At 40.5% G+C, this 18,763-nt stretch overlaps 1 non-coding gene and 1 pseudogene across 1 annotated transcript; both read left to right on the top strand.

The window, feature by feature from the left end:
* LOC142451418 (uncharacterized) overlaps positions 1 to 18,763 on the top strand; it is a 97,010-nt pseudogene that overhangs the window by 52,659 nt on the left and 25,588 nt on the right.
* LOC142451923 (U1 spliceosomal RNA) lies at positions 9,847 to 10,009 on the top strand. The gene has a single exon (XR_012785027.1). It is a non-coding gene; the product is annotated as a U1 spliceosomal RNA (small nuclear RNA).

Genomic DNA, 18,763 nt, shown 5'->3' with positions numbered 1-18,763 from the left:
CAAGCCATTCACATTCTGGTTCAACTGCAATCCCCTCGCTGGATTATGACTCATCCCACTTTCCCCTCTTCTATTCCTCCTTCTTTTCTAACCCTCTGAGCTGCACTCTGGGATGCTGTCCTTTTCTCTTAAATTGAGGATTATTCTAACTTGGGGTGGGGTGGATTCCCACCAATCTCTTTGATCAGTAAATCGGGCCTCTTTTATGATGTTGAGTTCTGTTCCACATTTCTATGCAGGATCTCCCAATGTAATCGTTTTCAGAGCAGTGAGTAGTGGTAGCCAGGCACTGTCTAGTTCTTCTGGTCTCCAGTTTGTATAGTCTGATATTCGTATTATCCATTGATTAGTCCGAGAATTGATTGTTTCCTCATGTCTTTCCCTTTCCATCATTCTTCTTTCCTCTGGGTGGGGAGAAACCAATTGTTGCACCTTAGGTCGCTGCTGAAAAAATTTTAAGGTCCCATTCACCACTCACAAAAGTACGACATTGTCTGTGTGAACTATAGAATATTGTGCCATTTGACACATCAGGACCACAAGAGATGTTTCCCAAGACAATAATCCTGGACTCCAGGACCGGAGACTTCAGAATGTTAGGTTATGTCTAAAAAGTAACATAAAGGACTGAAAAAAAAGGAAGGCCCTCATCAAGATGGATTGACACAGTGACTGTGTCAGTGAGCTCAGGAATAAGAACAATTGCAAGGATGGTGCAGGACTGTGCAGTGTTTCATTCTGTGTGCATAGGATCACTATTGCTCAAAGTCAACTTGATGGCACCTAACCACAACAAGAAGTCATAATTGTATCCTCTACCACATTCATGAATATATTTGCAGCAAAGGTATGTACTTATATACATATATGGGTGTACACACTATTGCAGACTAGAAAAACTTACAAGATTTGGTCAGGGCTTTCTGACCACTTTGTCAGGGTATAACTCAAAATCATGTGGCCCTAATCCCCCAATTTCCATTAAGGATTGTGTTAGACAGGTTTCTCTAGAGAAACAAAACCAGAATGCTAATAATTTTATATATATTTATACAGATCGATAGATATATTACATAAGAAATAGTTAATTAAATTATAAAGCAGTACAGATGGCTCAGTGGAACTCACTCCTGTGAGACAGTTGTGAGATACTGGCAGTCCTTCAAGTCTTCAGGGCCTCCAGGTAGTCCTTTGTAGAGAAATTCAGGCTATCCGGGCACAGGATGCAAACCGCCAAGCAGGTCACCAACAGTCAGTCAGATGACAGGGTCTGACAGTTCCCAGCTCAAGAGATGTAAATTCCAATGGTGTGGTGAACCAGGTCTTGAAGGAACCTCAAATTACAATGACACAGTCCACGGGTTAGGTGTCCCACAGGTAGTGTAGCTTGCAAATTGAGGCAAAGAACAAGCAAGGCAGCCACGTACTAGGCCGACAATCAAAGAGCAAGAGACAAGAAAGGCAAGGCTCGCCGAGCCATTTATCTCTCTGCCCTTCAATTAATCCCGCATGTGTTTATTAGCCAGGTTGGCACAATAAATTACCTACCTCAAAGATAGACTCAGGCAAAATCTCTAAGGGCCAGACTGCTCCTAACTAGGCTGGCTGGGGGTTGGTAGTAATCTACATTCAAACACATTGATACACTTTCAAACATATTCTGTCTGTTGTTGTTGTCATTAGGTGTCATCCAGTGTATTCCGACTCAGCGGCCTGTGCACAACAAAATGGAATGGACCTGCACCATCCTCACAATTGATCTTGTATTTGAGCCCATTGTTGCAGCCACTGTGTCAATCCATCTTGTGGCAGGATTTCCTCTTTTTAGCTTCCCCTCTACTTTACCAAGGTCTCTCCTGAAAATCTGAAAACCAAACTCATTGCTATCAAGGTGGTGCTGACTCATAGCAACCCTATAGGACAAGGTAGAACTGCCCCTGTGAGTTTCCAAGACTATAAGTCTTTATGGGAGTAGAAAGTTCCATCTTTCTCCCACAGAGTAGCTGGTGTTTTCAAACTACTGGTGTTGTAGTTAGCAGCCCAATGCGTAGCCACTATACCAACAGAACTCCTCAGTCTTTTCTGATACTATGTTCAAAGTACATGAGACAGAGTCTCACCATCCTTGCTTCTAAGAAGCATTCTGGCTATACCTCTTCCAAGACAGATTTTTTTGTCTGTTTGGCAGTCCATGATACATTGAATAATTCTGCCTGAGGGCAACAGTCTTCATATTGCTGGTCAATGGACAGAAAGAACGCAATCTCTGTGAAGCATCAAAAACAGATTTAGGACTCCCGGGGCAAACCTAGAATTTAAGCTCCAATACATCGCCAAGTGGTTCCGGGGTTTGCACTGTGGAACAGAGAGAAGACATAAATTGAAAAACAAGGAAAACCAAATGAAGTCTGAAATCTAGTTAGTAGGAATGCACTTATGTTGGCCAAGTGCAGCATGATCATGTAAGCCACGGTTGTGCTATTATTAGCTGGTGTCATCAAGTCTGTTCTGACTCCTTGTGACCTTGTGCACAATAAAACAAAACACTGTGTGATCCTGTGCCATCCTTACAATTGTTACTATGTCTGAGCCCAGGTATTATAATAATGTAAGCTGTTAACGTTATGGAAGAGGAAGTGAAGAGCATTCAAGAAATCTTTACTTTTACACCATAAATCTCAAATTATCCCAAAATTAAAATGTGAAGCAAAATTAAAATAAAACCATAGCGTAGGTATACACCCCCTTTAAAAAGGATAACTATAGCTTAGAGGTTAATTCACCCAGGTTATCACAGCTACTGGAGGAAGATTCAGCCCAGTCAGACCCTGAAACAATTAAGGCAAGATTTCTTGTGATTCCTATAATCTCTTTGAACCCTTTTGTCATTTCCTATGGCGATCATAAAGATCCCTCGGTGGCACAGTGTTTGCTCAACTGCTAACCTAAAGGTTGGTGATTTGAGCCCACCCAGCATCGTTGTTGGTTTGTTAGGTGCCATCAAGTGATTTCTGACCCTTAATGACCTTATGACAACAGAACACAACACCTCCTTGTCCTGCACCATCCTCACAATTCTTTTGTTGTCTGGGAAGACTCTTCTTCTCCATCTATCTTGATAGATAATTTGGCTGGGTAGAGTATTCTTGGGTTTGCATTATTTTCCTTCAATTTTTAGAATATATTGCTCTACTATCTCCTCTTCTTCATAGTGTCTGCTGATAGGTCTGAGCATATTCTTATTTGGGAACCTTCATATGTGACTGCTTGTTTTTCCCTACCTGCTCTCATTATTTTCTCCTTTTCCTCAAAGTTGGATAGTTTTACTATTATGTGCCTTGGTGACTTCTTCTTTGGATTCTGTCTAGCTGGGGTTCTTTCAGCCTCCTGAATGGTTGCCTGGCTTTCATTCATTAATCTGGGGGAGTTTTCCTCCAAGAATTCTCTCACTGTTTTTGCAGTTGATTTCTTTGTTGTGTCTTCCTCCGGTAATCCAATTATTCTGATGTTCCTCTTCATAACATCCCAACATACCTCTTAGGCTTTCTTCAGTTTCTCTAATGATCTTATTAGACTCTTGTTCATGTTTCTTAAAGTCTGTTTGGCTGTTCTCTAGGTCACCGGCGTGGTTCTCTGCCTCCTCCATTCAGTTGACGAACTCTGTGAGTTTGCTGCTGGTTTTAGTTAGCTCGTCCCTAAGCTCTTGTATTTCCCTTTGATGTGTGGTCTTTATCTCCTCTATCATTTCATCCTTTTTCTATATTGTTTCCCTCATATCCTGTATGACTCCAAGCAGCATTCTGAAATTTTCTTTCTGTGGTAGGTCAATGTCTGCTTCTTCTATTGCATATTGTTATGTGCAGGACATCTTCCAACATTGCCTTTTGTTTCTCCTGTTTTTTTATTGAGGTTGTTGGGGCTTATTGCTGCTTCCATTGTGTTGTTTTAGAGGAGCCAGGTGCCATTTTCCAAAGAGTCAAATAACACTGGGCCCTGACTGGGAGACTTGTAGCAATGCTTCTTTGAACTGCCTGCAGCTTATTTCACTGTAGGATTGGCTTACTGCCTTATCCTCCTGTGACTTCTCTCTTTCCTTAGTCAACCAGTATTGTGTTATTTGAAGGGCAAGTTGTATATTCCTTTTAGGTGGCACTGGGTAGGTGATTGTGGACCCACGAGGATGGTGCTACACTGTGTGATCTCACAAGAAACCATAATGGTGTAGCCCATGGCAGCTTGGGGCATAGCAGATAGCATGCAGATGTGACTGCTGCAACAGGAGTGCTGCAGAAGACAGGTGTGTGTGCCTGCTTTGGTGTGAAGCACCGTGAATACTGGATGGGATTGCCCTGGTCAGCTAGATTGCCACAGAGGTTGGGCAGAGGCTCCCGCAGCAACGTGGAGTGCTGGAGAGTGTTGGCCAAGCTTCCTAAGCCATGTGAGGCACTACAGCAGGCAGGAGGAAGTTCTCTCAGTCATGTAGGACCACAGAGAATGGGCAGGAGCTTCTGAAGCCACATAGGTGGGACTTCCCCTGGAAGTAGATGGGCAGAATTTCCCCCAACCACATGTTAAGTGCTGTAGAGGGCGGGTAGGCCAGCAGGATTTCCCCCTAAGGAAGGTGGGTGGGATTTTCCCAGCCTCCTGTTATGCTGCAGAGTGCGGAGCTCCCCCAGCTGCGTGGAGAGCAGATGTAAATGTCATTGGCTAAGGGGAGTAGCCTGGAGGTGGGTGAGAGAAAAGGGAAGAGAACAAGAAAAAACAAACAAACAAACTGAGCCCACTGAGACTGTGGAGGAAAATTAAAAGAGAGGGAAACAAAAGTAACAATACGGATGAACCCCAAGGGCTGGAGGGGTTTAAACCCTGCCCTGGGGTGGCAGCAAGCTGTGGCTGTGTTGAGATAAAGCTTTTGGGCCTGCCAAAGGATCCCAACTCTGGCCAAAACAGTGGCAGGGCTAAGGTTAAACTCTAGCTGGCTTCCACAATGGTAAGCCAAAAGCCCACAGCACCTCAAAACCTAGTGACTGTGTGCCTTCTTATTTTTATGATGCTCTTCCTGTGACCTGGCAGTGTGGAATTTCCCTCTTAGTGACTCTCCTGCACTGATTTATGCAGAGTCCCTCTGGTAGGTGTTACTCAGTCGCCATCTTGCCAGAAGTCCCACCAAGAATTTTTTAAATGAAGAGCAATATGCATCTTGTTTCAAGCTTCTGCAAGTAAAAAAATCTTGGTTTACAAGTTCCACTTGTTCAAGTATCTATCTCTCCCTCATTTCATATTCTTTTTGTCCTTTGTCAAAATCAGTTTTCTGTAGGTAGATGAGCATACTTCTGGGTTCTCAGTTCTATTCCATTGGTCTATATCTCTCAATCATTGTACCAGTATCAAGTTGTTTTGACTACCATGGCTGTGCAGTAGGCCTTTGAGATAGGAAATGAGAGATTTCCTACTTTCCTCTTTTCTTTGTAGTGCTTTGCTTATTCTGGGTCTCTTTCCTTTCCATATAAAGTTGGGAATTAGTTTTTCCCATCTTTTTAAATGATACTGGGGTCACTAAGAATATGTGTGATATATATAGATCAGTTTAGGTAATATTGACATTTTCTAAATGTTGTGTTTCTATTCATAAACATGGCATATTCTACCACTTATGTAGTTTCTTTTGGTTTCTTGTACTAGTGTTTTATAGTTTCTTGATACAACTCTTTTGTTTCTTTGATTAGGTTTATTCCTATTTCACCTTTGAGGTGGCTATTATTAATGGTTTTGTTTTCTTGGTTTCTTTTTCAAAGTTCATTTCTTTTATATACAGGAAACCAATAGATTTTTATACATTGATCTTTTAGCCTGCCATATTGCTGAATCTTGTGTCAATTTTCTTGTCAATTCTTTGGAGTTTTTTATGTATAAAATCATATCACCTGAAAATAGAGAGTTTAATACTATTTTTTTTAATTTAGATGCCTTTAATTTCCCTTTGTTGTCTGATAGCGCTAAGACTACCAGAACAATATTGAATGAGTGATGATAAAAGATATCCTTATATGATTCCCATTCACATGGGGAATGCTTTCACTTCCTCTCCATTGAATAAGATGTGAGCCATTGATTTTGAATATATGCCTTTTATTATGTTAAGGAATGTTCCTTCTATTTTATTTTGTTGACATTTTTATGAGTGTTGGATTTTGTCAAATACTTTTTAGTGTGGAATGATATGGTCATGTAACTTTTCCCCTTTATTTATGCAATGGATTACATTGATAATTTTTCTAATGTTGAACCATCTTTGCATATATATGATGTATTTGGCATCATCCCACAACTCCTCTGGTCTTCAGTCATTAGTTTTAATGGGCCAAATCTAATCTAAATATGATCTCTAAATTCAAATGGGATATACTCAGGGTTGTATTTTGACTCTCACAGACTTATTTTAATTTCCTTAAGCACCAACCTGAACTTGTATATGAGTAATTGATTGTCCAGCCTTATTTCAGCTGATGCTATTGAGCCTCCGTTGTCTCTTCTCCTTGAGTATTGTGTATTCCATCTCACAAAGTCCACATTTGGAGTTGCTATCTATATTGTTAAAAAAGAATACTTGCAATAAAGAAGTCATGGGTATTGCATATTTCTACCATGCCATCTCTAGCTTTGTTTCTATCACTAATGCTTTATTTTCCAACTACTAACCCTTCCTTTTTGTTGCCAACGTTCTAATTCCAGTAAGTATTTCCAGTAATTAATTTCTAATCACCAGTAATTATCAATGCATCTTGGTTGCATGTTTGATCAGTTTCAGACAGAAGAACTTGGTAAAATTCTTCAATTTATTCATTAACTTTAGTGGTTGGTGCATAAATTTGAATAATATTTGTTTAAATCAACTTCCTTTTAGTTGTATAGATATTGCCCTATAACATACAGTATTGTACTTCAAGATAGAGCTTAAAATAGTCTTTTTTTTTTTTTACATTTTATTAGGGACCCATACAACTCTTATCACCATCCATACATATACATACATCAATTGTATAAAGCACATCCATACATTCCCTAAAATAGTCTTTCTAATGAAGAATGGTCTTTTTAATGATCACTGATCTTTTAATAATGAGTGAATTTGTCATTGCTGCCATGGTAAATTATATGATTATCTGATTCAAGTGATTAATACCAGTCCATGTCAGTTCACTAAAGCTTAGGGTATCAATATATATGATTCTATTCATTTTTTATAACTTCCAATTTTCCTAGATTTAAACTTTGTACATTGCATGTTACAATTATTAATGGCTGTCTATAACTGTTACTTCTCAATTTAATTCATGCCCCATCACCAAATGAAGATTCTGAAAGTTTTGTTCCATTCATGTCATTTAAGTTAACTGTAATTTAGGAAGGCTGCTCTTACCCAGTAGTATTTTAAGTGCCTTCAAGCCCAAAGAATTTATCTTTTGACTCTATCACTCAATATTCAATTTCTATTCATAGGATTTTCAATGGCTAACTCTTTTAGAAGCAGACCACTTCTTTCTTCTCCCTAGTCTGTTCTTAGTTCGGAAGTTCTGCTGAAATCTGCTTACCATGGGTAAACCTGCTAGTATTTGAAATACCAGTGGTATAGCTTCTAGCACCACAGCAACATGCAAGCCACCATGTAATTTCATCAGTAAGACAAACTGATAGATGAGTGGGGTTCGTTTGTACATTAGGCTATAAACATTTGTTTACAAAATCTATTGAATAATCCCTAGAAGGGGCATACCAATATCAGGGCAAACTAAACAAAAAAGTAACAAACTACATAGTGTTTACAGCTTTCTCAGGAAATGTCAATCAATCTAGACAAATGTAAGAAACCCAGTAGGGGAAAAAACTAAGGGTAACATAACTTTTCCGTGCAGGAAAATCTTTTGTGCTATTTTCAAAACAAAAAAAAAAAGAAGAAGGAAAGAAAGTGAAAGAGAAGGTAAAAGACCATTCAAATGAGTCAATTTCACCACAGCTTTACATTTCATGATGTGGCAGTTAGACTGTATGTCAACTTGACCCTGTGTGAATGTGTAGAGGTCAATTAGGTCACTGTCTGATGATGTCTTCCTCAGGGTGTGGTTTTTTTATAAGGGTGTGGTTTTTAATAAGGGCCTTCTCTCTCTGCCCCCTTATCTTCCTCCTTGCTGGGACTTCACTGGGACTCTGTGTCTGTCTCCAGGGACCTCCTCACATGGACTCCCTGATCCTGAGAGTTGTTGGTGCCCTGCCATGTTTCCCTCGACCTTGGATCCACACAATTCTGCACCCACTGACCTATGAATCCCCTGCCTCTGCTTCACCTTTCTGTACCATTGACCTGTTGTTGCATGAGTCTGAAGACAGCCCAGCTAGTATCAGTCTTAGGAGCTTGTGTTGGATTGAACTGGGATACCTTCTTGATATGAAATTACTTCTTGATATAAAGTTCTTTCTTGTACATAGATAGGAGTCACTGGTTGTTTATCTAAGCCACCCAACTTAACACACGAGGGAAACAAAAAAAAAACAACTTTTATTTTATAAGAATAGGGTTTTTTAAAAGTTTTTAATAGAAGCAGTGGTCAAAGAGTCTGGTGGTATGCTGGTTAAAGCATTTGGCTGTGAACTAAAATATTGCCAGTTCTAACCCATCAGCAGCTCTGTAGAAGAAAGATGAGACTGCTTTATTCCCCCCACCAAAAAAATAATTAGATTAGGACGTGGGAGGAAGCATAAGAGGAAGAGGAGATACCCACTGCCTGAAGATCACCAAAGAACCAAGGAACAGGAGCTTAAAAGAAACAAGGACCTCCCCCTAGGTCCAACAGAGAGAAAGACTTCCCCTGGAGACTGTGCCCTGAGTTTAGACTTCTAGTCTTTTAAACTACGGAAAATAAAATTTTGATTGCCCTATGTGTTCTGTGACAGCAGCAACAATATAATAAAAATTTGTGGGTTTGCTTGCTAATGTAAATTTTCATGTACTGAAAAATAGTTTTAAGGTACTAGCTCCAATGAGCAATGCATATGTGGCAGTTACATAATCTCCTATCAACTTGAGCAAAGGGGTGGAGTCTAGCCTAGTCTAGCCTAGCAAAGGGGTGGAGGTTAGTCTAGTCAATCAGTTCCCAGCTTGATGACTTCATTTGTAGGAGTGACAGAGATAAATAGCTCACTGGAGGCCAGACCCAGTCTCTCTCCCTGCCTTCCCTTTCCTGCTGTTGAGACACTCAGAGAACTGGAGGAGCCACTTGGAGACTCATGCCAGCATTGATATGTTTCCACTGCCACTGGATACACAACACAGTCTATTCACTAGCCTGTAATTTTTCTGCATTCGGCATCATTGCATGTGGACTAATATCAGACAGATGGACTAATATCAAATTTATGGACTTGATCTGGATTGGGTGTGGAATTTTTCTCAATACACAATTGCTCTTTTATATAGAGCTCTTTTTTATACACTCATAAGTGTCAATGAATTTGTTTCTCTAGTCAACTTGGACTAGCACAGCACATTATTCAGTCATTAATTCAACAAATTCTGTGCCATGAGTCCCTGGGTGATACAAACAGTTTGTGCACTCCGTTTCTAACCAAACTGTTGTCACAGGGGGAAAACTCACTCAGACCTTAGCTGAAATTCAGAGGATTTATTTGACACTAGAAGAAGCCCTCGCAGCGCTGTGGATTAAGTACTAAGCTAGTAAGCTCAAGCTCAGTAGTTTAGACTAACTGCTTGGATTATTGCTCTGAGATGGTCTGGGTAGACTAGAGAAGCAAATCCATAGACACTCATATATGTATAAGAAAGAACTTTATATACTTACCTGGCAGGGGAGATACCATGATCACGAAGGTGGTTTCCCAGGGCAAGGCTTATCCATTGCACTCTGGATGTGCTGACCCCTACAATTTCCACAAATGTGGGAAACTGGACTACATAATTTATGGTAGTGGGGGAATGTATCTGCACTCTCCCCTGCATTTAAAACTTAAAAATATAAAAAAGGAACAAAAAGAAAGAGCTTTATATACAAGAGCAATGGAATATTGAGAAAACATACCAGCTCAGTCCAGATCAAATCCATAAGTCTGGTATTAGCTCATATATCCGATACCAATCTATAAACTCCTCTTCAAACTCACGAAACACATGCAATGATGCCTAGTGCAGGACAATCAGAGGCCAGTGGGTGGAAAGTCTTGTGGATCCAGTGGTGGTGGAGTCATCTCAGCACTAGCAGGGGTCTCCATGTGGCTCCTTCAGCCACAGGGCTCTAGCCATAGGCTCCATGTGGCTTGTCAGTTTCAATGTATCCCAGGGAGGGAGTGAGTGTCCCACCTCCAGCAAGCTATTTCTCTCATTAGCACCTCCAAATGACATAATCAAGCTATGACCTGATTGACAGGCTAACCTCCACCCCTTCACTCTTAATCCTCTCAAATTGACAACATGCTCCCATAAAGATTTAAATTCAGAAAGCCTAAAGAGCAATGCTACTATCATATAGTCTTGCTATGAGCCAGAGACAACTCAATAGCAGTGGTTTTACTCAGCATTAGAGAGACATCCAGATGGAAAATCACTAGTTTGGATAGATGAAAGCATGGTGATTTTAGAGAGTGGATCCAAAGCAAGGACAGATATAAAATGAGAAACCAAAAAAAACATAATAAAATAATTGGTTGGTTAACTTTTGATTAAGGTCACAAAAGGGAAGGTTAAAGAAGTAAGAAATTACTTCCTGTGGATACAAATGCACAATAGTCAAAAAATGCTTACAATGTATAATTTCCAGTATACGTTATCAAAATGTCTAAGTTGGCATAAAATATTCCTTAAGGCTAAGGCTGGTAAAAAGATTTAACACCAAAGCTCTTTCTTTAGAAACTGCTTGCTCAAGTGAAACTGTCTTGATTGCCTGGGAAAATTAGAAAAGGGGTGGAGGCCAAGACCCCCTGCTCCACACTCCCCAAAAAACAAACCCAATGTCATCAAGTGGTTGCAACTTACAGGGCCAGTTTAATTTAGCAAGAACTGGGTTTAATTCAATCATCAGTTTTTGGTCAAAAAGACTAAAAATGTCTTCTTTATAATGATCACATCTGCCCAGAGGCTTCTCAAAAGCAAGGAATGCAACGATGCAGTGATGCTGAATGCAAGATCGTCACAGACAATGATGAGACAATGCAGGACAATCACAGGCAGAGAGTGAACCGTAGGGCCGATGACAGCTCGAGACATGATGGCCCTCCCTGGAGCATACCAAGGCAGGACAATACTGAGGACACATGGCAGGGAGTGACTCTGATCTGAACCCCCACAGCAGGGTGAACCAAGAAGGGAACATAATAGATCAGCCATGGGAGCAAAGCCAAGCCACAGAGTCCCTGAGGAGCCCCCGAAATAGACTTCCGGCTCAGAGCAGGCAGTTCCCGGAATTCCTCCAGTATCATTGGGGAAATAGTCATAAAGGTTAGCAGACAGACCTGGAATTATGTGTGCTTTTCTCGTTTCTGTTTTCCTAGTTATTATTATCTTTATTCTCCCTTTTTATTCAATGTTTTGTCTTGTCTCTGTTATTGCTGGTTTTGCTTACCTATGTAAGATTGGCATAGGAAGCAAGCTCAAGGAGAACGCAATGGGACCAACAGTTCCAGAGGGACTTGGGGTTAGGAAGAGGCAAGGGAAGGGAGCAGTGAGCAAACAGCACCATAGACAGGGAGCAACTGTTGGAGCAACAGCAATCTAGCTGAGAGGAAGTAGTAAGAGGTGGAAGTAGGATGAGCATGATCGTGGGACAGGAGGAAGGTAAAAGAAAACAGAAGAAAGATCTAGAAAGCAGAACTATGAATAGCGGTTTAAACATAGGTTGGTACATATGTAAGTACATTAATTCATAAAAATAGAGGTATTGGCCTATGTACATATATTTATATGACAATACACTGAGGTAGTGAACAGTCTTTGGACCTTTGCTCAAGTTCTGCCTCAATGCAAGAACACTTTGTTCTAACAACCTGGTATTCTGTGATGATCACTCTCCTTGAAATATCTCAGAAGACGAAATGGGTGCATAAGCAAATATGGTGAAGGAAGCAGATGGTGCCAGCTATCAAAAGATATAGCATCTGTAGTCTTAAAGGCTTGAAGTTAAACAAATAGCCATCTAGCTGAAAAGCACCAAGCCCGCATGGAAGAAGCACATCACCCTGTGTGATCATGAAGTATCGAGAGGATCGGGTTACAGGCATCAGCATACCCCAAACAAACAAACAAAACCATATTGCTGAGAACGAGGGGGGTCAGAGAAAAGACCCAAACTCCATCTGCAGACAATGAGACATCCCCCTACAGAGGAGTCAAAGGGAAGGGATGAGTCAACCAGGATTCAGTATAGCACCAATTAAATACACAATATTCCTCTGGTTCCTTGAGGCTCCCTCATCCCCACTATCATGACCCCAGTCCTGCCTGTCACTGTAGGCTAGACTGGAGTATGTACACAGGTACATATAAGATTTAAGAGCTCACAACACACGGAATCCAGGAACGGGAATGGGAGTAGTGATACTAGGAGGGTAGAAGGAAGTGGGGAAGAGGAGAGGAGAAAGGAAGAGCCAATGGCAATGATGGACATATAACCACCACCACCACCCCCCCCCCAAGGGGACAAACAACAGAAACTGTAGGGGAAGGGAGACAACAGTTGATGTAAGATATGAAAATAATAATACTTTATAATTTATTAAGGGGCCATGAGGGTGGGAGTGGAGGTGAGAAAGAAAAAGAGGAGCTGATACCAATGGCTCAAATAGAAAGTAAATGTTTAGAAAAGAATGATGGCAAAATATGTACAAATATGCTTGATACAGTTGATGTATGGATTGTTGTAAGAGCTGTAAGAGGCCCCAATAAAGTGATCTTCTAATAATATATATATTATTTTAAGTCTGTTGATCTATTTCTGAAAAATCAGTCACTGAAAATCCTATGGAGCTCAGCTACACTCTGACAGAGGTGGGGTCAACATGAGTCAGAATCAACTTGACAGGACTTGTTTGGTTTTTCATTACTCTGTACTAAGGAACTGACGCATGGCTGAAAATAAGAAGTAGAGGGTACCTGCTCTTAAAAACATTTCAGGAAACAAATAAGAAAATCTCCAATGATGTACATGATGAGAAAACGTGAAACAGGATGTCATATGATGACAAGACAGGACGCAGGGTGAGTGTCTGAAAGTCGGGAAGCTCATTTGATCAGTTGGGAAGAGAAAATCCACTGAATTTTTCAGCTAAAGATTCCAAGCATCTAGGAATTTAATTGATGCGTTAATTTGTTTCCAGGTAACACTCAATCCAAATGTTCCCATTGCTTTGGTTTAATATTTCTAATTTTCGCCTCTTGGGGAAGGTTTCACTTTGAAAATCTCTATGTGTATTGTTATGTAAATTTGCCTTTACTTTGAAAGGATTGAACCAACCCCTTTTCAAAGCAAACTCTTCATCACAATCCCCGAGGTTCCAGCTTTTCCTGCACTAAAGTAAGGCTAAGTAAGAACTCTATGCACCTGTTCTTTTCTGACTTACCTGCAAATTCTTAATGACAACCACTCATCTGTCAGTGGATCCTTGTGTGTGACTATGATGCTCAACAGGGTTCAGTGCAGTTTCTGTTCTAAGACCTGGGAGAAAGACCTGGTGATCTACTGAACATCGGCCAGTGAAAAGCCTATAAATCACAAGGATCTAATCTGTTGATTAGCTGATCCGTTGATCAATTGGACGGTGCAGGACTGGCAGCATTTTGCCCTGTGTCTTTAAGAATTTGATCCATGTGTGGATCCTGCAAGTGGATTTGGGGCTTCCATTGTCATCCATTGCCTTCCACACCTGGGTGTTTACAGTTTAAGTCCTGACACCATTTGGATTTTATTATTTACAAATTCTTGGATCACAAAGGTTGGTGTGCTTCTTCCATGTGGACGTAGCTGTACATCTTTACAGGAGCAGAAACTCTCATTTTTCACCTTCACGGCAGCTGGTGGGGTTGAACAACCAATCTTTGGTTAGCAGTCCAACGCTTAACCCAGTTTCTTATAACACAATCTAGTTTCGTGAACCTCTTTCAGTGTTCTTATTTAAGTGTTAAGTGTAGGAAATAATAAACTATCTTTTGGTTTATTTATCTATTTATTTATTTATTTATACTTAGCATGGTCATTAGGGCAGCAAACCAGGTGTTAAATTATCTGAGTCCCATCACTGGTCAAGTTAGAACCCATTAGACATTACTGTAAAAAGCCCACCTACAACCAGCTACAATCCTTTTTTAAAAGCCAGCACTGGAACACACACACTGTCCCTATGAGCAGGACTGGTTCCTCCCAAATCCCCTCCCTAATTGGCATTGATTCAATAATCTGTGTGGCCAGGTCTTGCTAACCAATGCCAAATCATCCTTGATTCATCTTACATTCCACATGAAACAGGATCTCTTTTCCTTCTCCTTCTTTTCAAGGCAACATAATCATGAACTACTTTCTGTAAAATATTCCACATGTTGGCATCTGTTTTTCTTTCTTCATCTCCCAAAAGGAGTGATCATAAACAGAGCTTTGAAAAGCATTGTGTACAGCTGTTTCCATTAGACCACTACTTCTCCATTTCAGTCCTTCTATTTATCTTTCTGTTACCTAAGAAAGCAGTCCTCTTCACTTAAAAACAAATAAACAGTGTGTGATGGCAACATTCTAGGCACAACACTCTCTCACCAACCAATCCGTTCACTAAGATCTTCCCAGAGTGGCTTCGACCTCATCCCTCTGTCTACCATCTAGAGCCATCTGGTAATCGCCGCTGACATGAAAGGATGTGTCCACGTTTTTCAGCCCCCTTGATGCAAATAAAAAGAAGGCTCTGCATTTGCTCAACCAAGGGGACTTTTTTGAAGAAAAACTCTTTAGGAATCCAGACAAAGAACATTCCCTTCTAGTTATGATTCTGAAGTTATAATTGACAACTTCATAAAGCATCTCTCTATTACGGGGGCGGAGTGGAGGGGATGAACAAACAATAACAAGACCAACCTGTCACGTGCAACACAAACCACCAGGAACACTCACAGCAGAGCCAATGAGTTGAGTTGTCTAGCTGGCAATGTGTTTGTGTCCAAATCACGATGCAATGTAGCTCGTGAAGCAGGGTTAATGAGGTGGGGTGGTGCGGAACACGGCCTTTGGATCCACACGATCTGGTCCTGATTCCGGTTCACCAGACATGGTTCCTGGGAACAAGTTACTTTTCCCCCAAGGACGGCTTGTTTCTGTTGAGTTGATCCCAATTAGATTCCTGCTCATGGGAACCCATGTGTTACAGAGAAGACCTGCCTCTTGGCTGCAATGTTTATGGAAGTCGATGGCCAAGTCTCTCTTCTGCGGAGCCATTTGGTGAGTTCAATCCACTAACTAAGCTTTGGGTTGGCTGTGGAGCACAAGCTGTTTGTGTCACCCTGAGACTTTCCTAAAGACAAAATGGAGATAACTATAGTACTTTTCTCATAGGGTCTCTGTAAAGATAAAATGATGTGGTTCTTATAAAAAAGTTCCTAATTCTGGTAAATAGTTAAAACAAACAAACAAACACAAACTTGTTATTTGGACTCTGACTGGCCTCAAGTAGAGAGTAGAGCTGCCCCACAGGGTCTCCAGGCTGCATTCTGTATGGAAAGAGATGGTCACGTGTTTCTCTCGAGCATCAATGTGTAGATTCCAGCCACTAACCTTCCAGTTAGCAGTGGAGTTCATAATCTCTGTCCCTACCAGGAGATGAACACAAGAAGAGGCATTCTGTGGGCTAGCTAGAAACAGTTTGATTTGCAGACAACTCCTATGAATGGACTTCACAAACTTAGTGGGCAAAAAGAATCCATTATCTTTTCATTTCCTTTTCCTGAAATTTTTGAAGGTCTCTTATGCTTGACCTTTAATGTTATGCAAATTTGCCTTTACTTTGAAAGAATTGAACCAACCCATCTTCAAAGCAAACTCTCCATCACAATCACTGAGGTTCCAGCTTCTCCTGCACTAAATAAGGTTAAGTAAGAGCTCTATGCACCTGTTCTTTTCTGACTTACCTGCAAATTCTTTAAGACACAGGGCTAAATGCTGCCCAGTCCTGCACTGTCCAATTGATCAACTAATCAGTTGATCAAGAGATTAGATCCTTGTGATTTATAGGATTTTCACTGACTGATGTTCAGTAGATCACCAGGTCTTTCCCCCAGGTCTTAGAACAGAACCTGCACTGAACCCTGTTGAGCATCATAGTCACACACAAGGATCCACTGACAGATGAGTGGTAGTCAGAGCGGGAATGAGCAGGATAAATTACAGTCCCACTCCTCTACTTACTCATGCATTTCAAGATGGTATGTGAGTTCTGTACACACATGTATTGTGTGTCCAAGCTGTAACATCTTTCCAAATGCAACTGTAATATTAATGATGTATTGCATTAGATAAATCTGCTGCCTGAAGCTTCTTTGAAAGTGTTGAAAATCAAAGATGTTACTTTGAGGACTAAGGTGCACCAGACCCAAGCCATGATGTTTTCAATTGCTTCATATGCATGGGGAAGTTCAACATTGAAAAAGGAAGACTAAAGAAAAAGCAATGATGGTTGGTGAAGAATATTGAAAGGTACCATGGACTGCCAAAGAACAAACAGATAGTCTTAGAAGAAGTACAGTCTGAGTGCTTCTTAAAATCAACATTGGTGAGACCTTGTCTCATGTGCCTTGAACATGTTATCAGGAAAGACCAGTCCCTGGGGAAGGACATCTTGCTCGGTAAAATGGAGGGGCAGCAACAAAGAAAAAGGCTCTCGATGAGATGGTCGGACACAGTAGCTTTGACAATGGCCTCAAACTCAAGAACAATGGTGAGGGTGGCACGGGAGCAGGTGGGGTTTTGTTCTGTTGTGCATGGGTCGCTGAGGCAGGACTGAATGAACGGCGCCTAACAACAGCGAGGACAACACATTCATAGGAGTGATGGGCTGCATCCAATAGTGGCCCATGCCATTTTATGGGAAAGAGATGAACTGGATTATAAACATTTTCATGGATGTCGATACTAAGATGTTTACAGTAGTTCACATGTTCTACAGCAGAATTTCCCACAAACCCTAAAAAAGAAATGAATCCGTGAACTTAGTTGTGTCAATAATCAATGTAAAATTCTATTGATCTACAACAACAACAAAAACTGACTTTCTGCAGTACCTCCATGTCGATGCTAGTTTCATAATAAATGCCTTAATTTAAAATGAACAAACAAAAATGTCATAAAAGAAAATTTCATGTTTAGAAAAGAAATATTATAACAAATGACTATATCTTCTTTTTAGATAGATCTTTCATCTCTAACATAATTAAAAACATTTGATCATAGTATTTGTTCTTCCATATTCTTCAATGATTTCATCGCAATTAAACTGCCAAATAAAATTTACTCCTATACATAAGACACACAATGAATCAAGTCTTTCTTGAATTCCTGCTGTATGCCTAGGGATTTTTAGTCTCTTTAGGGATGAAAGTGAGTGTTCTGTTGTAGTTTATTAGAGTTAGGAATATGTATGAAGCAATTTCAACATTGGGAACTTAGCATTCTATTTTATCCTCTATTACGAAACCATAACACACCCACATGAGTAAGATTTGTCTTTCTTGGATCTATGAACTTAGTTCCCATGTCAGAATGAAACTGTTGCTCTCTGTTAAGATTTGTGTTGCAGTCACCAGGATGCGCCTGCACTGATTTCCTGGATGCCTTGGTGCAGTCTTCATCAGATCCATCCACATTGTTTAAGAAAGACAATCTGGCTGAAGAGCCCCTCACACTTTGCCCTTCTTTTCATGTGAGATGCAAGCGTGCCACTGAAGGTGGAGCAGGTGATCATGGAAAATTGATCTCGGACATCATTATACTTCTGGGGCACTTCTATGATTTCTGTGTTCTTTCGAGTGCTTCTGTGGGGGTGAACTCCTTGATAACCAATTTGGAGCAGTATTGATTTGTTTTCAAAATGTTCAAAATCTTTTCTTAAATCACCTAAGTATCCTGACAGTGACTTCTTGAGGATCTGTGTGTGGTCTTCATGTCACTTTGAGTCTTGGAGGACTTGACTCATCTGTGTTTCCAGTTTCTCTTTTGTGTCTGGTTTTCAGCAATATTTCCTAAGACCTCTAGCAATCTGAGTAGACAATTTCAGGATTGTACTAGCTGCTGCAACGTACATCTCCCAACATGTGTTAGAAAGGCATTTCGAAGTCTGACCATTGCCTTGAGGCCTTAAGACTTGTTGGTCAGTGAGAGGGGCAGCAAAAAAATGCATCTCGTGATTGAGTCCTAGAGAAAAAAGTCACCTGCTTCTGAACAACAACCTACCATGCTACAAGGCGGTGTGAATGCACAGCACATGCACGGGAAAAGAAAATAGCACAGTCCCTACATTTGAAACTCTTCCATTGCAGTCTTAATAATGCCTTCAAAAACTGGCAATATTGTCAGAGAATTGGCCTCTGCACTTAGAAACATCAATTTTCCAAATATCAGATGAAAAGTGAAGTACTTGATTTGCAATGACTTCACTGGTCTGATTTTCTTAAGCTAGAAAATGTGATAAATCACTGGACACGTTTCCCATGTCTTGGGAGTACATTTATGAA

The sequence above is a fragment of the Tenrec ecaudatus genome, chromosome 6 (assembly GCF_050624435.1).
Source record: "Tenrec ecaudatus isolate mTenEca1 chromosome 6, mTenEca1.hap1, whole genome shotgun sequence".
NCBI classification, from domain to species: Eukaryota; Metazoa; Chordata; class Mammalia; order Afrosoricida; family Tenrecidae; genus Tenrec; species Tenrec ecaudatus.
This window is presented reverse-complemented; position numbering and strand designations above follow the sequence as displayed.